The sequence below is a fragment of the Tenrec ecaudatus genome, chromosome 5 (genome assembly GCF_050624435.1).
Source record: "Tenrec ecaudatus isolate mTenEca1 chromosome 5, mTenEca1.hap1, whole genome shotgun sequence".
In the NCBI taxonomy this organism is placed as follows: Eukaryota; Metazoa; Chordata; class Mammalia; order Afrosoricida; family Tenrecidae; genus Tenrec; species Tenrec ecaudatus.
This window is the reverse complement of record NC_134534.1, coordinates 113,174,359-113,178,101: the sequence shown is the minus strand read 5'-3', so window position 1 is coordinate 113,178,101 and position 3,743 is coordinate 113,174,359. Positions and strand designations below refer to the sequence as shown.

At 45.1% G+C, this 3,743-nt stretch overlaps 1 pseudogene; it reads left to right on the top strand.

Moving 5' to 3' along the window:
- The first annotated feature begins 2,710 nt into the window (after positions 1-2,710).
- LOC142448904 (ubiquitin-conjugating enzyme E2 N pseudogene) lies at positions 2,711-3,194 on the top strand (annotated as a pseudogene).
- Positions 3,195-3,743: the final 549 nt, after the last annotated feature.

The following is a 3,743-nucleotide window of genomic DNA, read 5'->3' as shown; positions in this document are numbered from 1 at the left end:
TGTTTGTTGGCCTTTAGGAGTGTTTTCCAGTCCAGTCTGTTGGGGCACCACACCCTGGCCCCAAAGTCCACCTTCAGCATTCCCTGAGGACCTCGCCGCTCCATTCCCTTGCTGTTCTGTTGCACCCCCTTAATGTTTTGCCTCTGTGGTGGGATCAGATCGGGTGTAATTCCCTCACTGTGTCTCCGGTGTTGTCGCCTGTAAGGCTATGGGTCAGTGAGGGACGTTGTGTCCCATAGTGGGGCTGGCCATGTGGTCCTCTCTGTTGACTGGTTACTCTAATTGGGAACATCGATCTCCTGGCTGGTGGGCTATGATGTGCTCTACTCTCTCCTCTTCCCCGGATGCTCTGATCAGATATTTCTCTCTTCCAGAGCTGTAGATTCAGTACTGTCCTTTGATATAAATTCTTCTGAGGGGAGGGGTAGATGTACACTTAGAAGTTGGGGTTGGGGCCAGACCCCCAGACCTCTCCATTGGTTCCCTACGCCACAGCTGCATGTTGCATTCACATCTTGGAGCATCGGGTTCATGTCTGGTCCCTCTTTCCCTGTGGGGACACAAACAATACCCTCCCCTTGTGTGAGTTAGTGCCCTGTGCCCCCGCTACCCTTTTCTTTTTTATTATATTTTTCCTTTCCCCGCCTCCTTTTAAGTTGTCTACCATGTGTATCCCTGTATTTGGTCTGGTCCCTGCATATTACCTGGTCCTCACCCCAGGAATATTTGTATACTGTAGCTTTTTCCCTATGCCCATTTGCCTTTTTTTGTTTAAGCTTACCTCAGCAGCCTTTCAAGTCTTTCCATATTTAAGTCAATGCTATATTGAGGTCTGTTTTCTCTTTTTTGCCCTCGGGATTAGGTTGTTCTGTGTGGTGGTCTCTTATTTATGCTTGGTAAGTGTTGTTCTTCTGCCCATACTGGGTCAGCAAGGATCTTTTATAAGGCTGGGTTTCTTCTAATGTATTCTTTGAGTATTTCCTTGTCTGGGAAGACTCTTACTTCTCCATCTATCTTGATCAATAATTTGGCTGGGTAGAGTATCCTTGGGTTTGCACTGTTTTCCTTTAATTTTTTAAATATGTTTCTCCACTCTCTTCTTCATAGTTTCTGCTGATAGGTCTGGGCATATTCTTATTTGGGAACCTTTATATGTGATTGCTTGTTTTTCCCTAGCTGCTCTCATGATTTTCTCCTTTTCCTCAAAGTTGGATAATTTAACTATTATGTGCCTTGGTGACTTCTTCTTGGGATGCAGTCTAGCTGGGGTTCTTTCAGCCTCCTGAATGGTTGCCTGGTTTTCATTCACTAAGCTGGGGACGCTTTCCTCCAAGAATTCTCTCACTATTGTTGCAGATGACTTCTTTGTTGTGTCTTCCTCTGGTAAGCCAATAATTCTAATGTTGGTCTGCTTCATAGCATCAGACATAGCTCTTAATTTTTCTTCAGCTTCTCTGATGATCTTATTAGATTTTTGTTCGCGTTTGTTAAAGTCTTCTTGGCTGTCCTCCAAGTCATGTGGGGTCCTGGTTAACAACTGCCGACACCAGCACCATGACAGGCCATATAAAACCAAAGTATGGGGCAGGCTTAAGCTCTAATTTCAGATTCCTGGACACTGAGGTAATTCTGTCAGAGAACGCATCACCTGTCCCAGACTGACCAGTAGGGAGCAGAGACCACCATCCCCAATTGACCACTCAAGAGAATACGCGCGGAACTACTCACCAACCACTACTGGACAACGCTGATGCCAGAAGTTTTCTCCAATAAGTTTAAAGAACAGCAACACTGGACTGCCCCCGGTCCCTAGCCCCATAAAAGCCCAGGGAACAAAGAACTCGGGACTGACTCCCTTTTGGACTCTGGGTCCCGCTACGCTGGGCAGTGAAGGGAAGAAAGCCCTAGCTCAAGCTAGTCCAGAAATAAACTCCTTTTTGCCATGTTTGCATCTCAACTGGTCATAATTCTTCCGTGTGCCCAAGGTGAGCTCGCGTTCCTTTCCCCAATCCAACAGTCACTGATGCGGTGCTCTGATTCCTCTAGTCACTTCTCAAGGTCCATGAATCTGCTACTGGTTTTTGTTATCTCCTCCCTAAGCTCCTGTATTTCTCTTTGATTTATGGTATTTACCTCTTCTATCATTTCATCCTTTTTCTGTAGTGTTTCCCTCATATCCTCTATGATTCCAAGTAGCATTCTGAAAATTTCTTTCTGTGGCAACTCAATGTCTGCTTCCTCTATGCATGTGATTATGTTCAGGACATCTTCTGGCATTACCTTTTGTTTCTCCTGTTTTTTTGTTGAGGTCCTTGGGGCTGATGGCTGTTTGCTTTGCGTTGTTTTAGATGAGCCAGGTGCCATTTTCCAGGGAGTCAAAGAGCACCGGCTCTCTCTGGGAGACTTGTAGGAGTGATTCTTTGAACTACCTATAGCTTATTTCACTATGGAATTAAGCTACCACTTTTTCCTCCTGTGGCTTCCCTCTCAGGGGAGTGACCCAGAAGGATTGCCTGCTTTTGTGTTGCGGGGGTTGGGCAGAGGTTCCTGCAGCAGCTTGGAGCATTGAGGAGTGTTGGCTGAGTTGCCTTATGCCCCCAGGCACACGGGCAAGAATTTCCCAGTAAGAAGTTGAGCAGAGGTACTTCCACTCGTGCGTGAGGTGAGCAGAGCTGGAGACGAGACCAGAGGCCGAACACCGGATCTGACGATGGCCGGGCTGCCCCGCAGGATTATCAAGGAAACCCAGCGTTTGCTGGCAGAACCAGTTCCTGGCATTAAAGCAGAACCAAATAAGAGCAATGTCCATTATTTTCATGTGGTCATTGCTGGCCCCCAGGATTCCCCCTTTGAGGGAGGGACTTTTAAACTTGAACTATTCCTTCCAGAAGAATACCCAATGGCAGCTCCTAAAGTACGTTTCATGAACAAAATTTATCACCCTAATGTAGACAAGTTGGGAAGAATATGTTTAGATATTTTGAAAGATAAGTGGTCCCCAGCACTGCAGATCCACACAGTTCAGCTATCGGTCCAGGCTTTGTTAAGTGCTCCCAATCCAGATAATCCATTAGCAAATGATGTAGCTGAGCAGTGGAAGACCAATGAAGCCCAAGCTATAGAAACAGCTAGAGCATGGACTAGACTATATGCCATGAATAATATTTAAGTCGATCTGATCATCAAGTGTGCATCACTTCTGTTCTGCCAAGACTTCTTCCTTGTTTTGTTTGCATTTAATGGACACAGTCTTAGAACCATTAATGAATAAAAGCCCAGGCATCTTCAGTCTTTTGGTGATTAAATGCACATTCGCAAATCTGTGTTGTCCTGATTCACTGTTGTAAAGCATGAGCAGAGGCTAGAAGTATCATCTGGATTGTTGTTAACTGTGGAAAAGCAGTGGCCCCTCTGCTTTTATCCATTTCCTCCCCCATCATGGTCTAAGTATAAAGCACTGTGAATGAAGGTAGTTGTCAGGGTTAGCTGCAGGGGTGTGTATGTTTTTCTTTATTTTATATTTTGAGGTGGGAGAGGTAGTTTTAAATTTATGGGCTCCTTTCCACCCCCTTTCTGGTGATCTAATTGCATTGGTTAAAAGCAGCTAACCAGTTGTTCTTTAACATATACTCTCTAGTCAAATCTAACTTTATTTAGACACTGTAGTTGGACAAGCTTGATTGTTTGAACCAAAATGCGAACATTAAACATCACATCCCTCACTAATACCATTGTGACTTTGC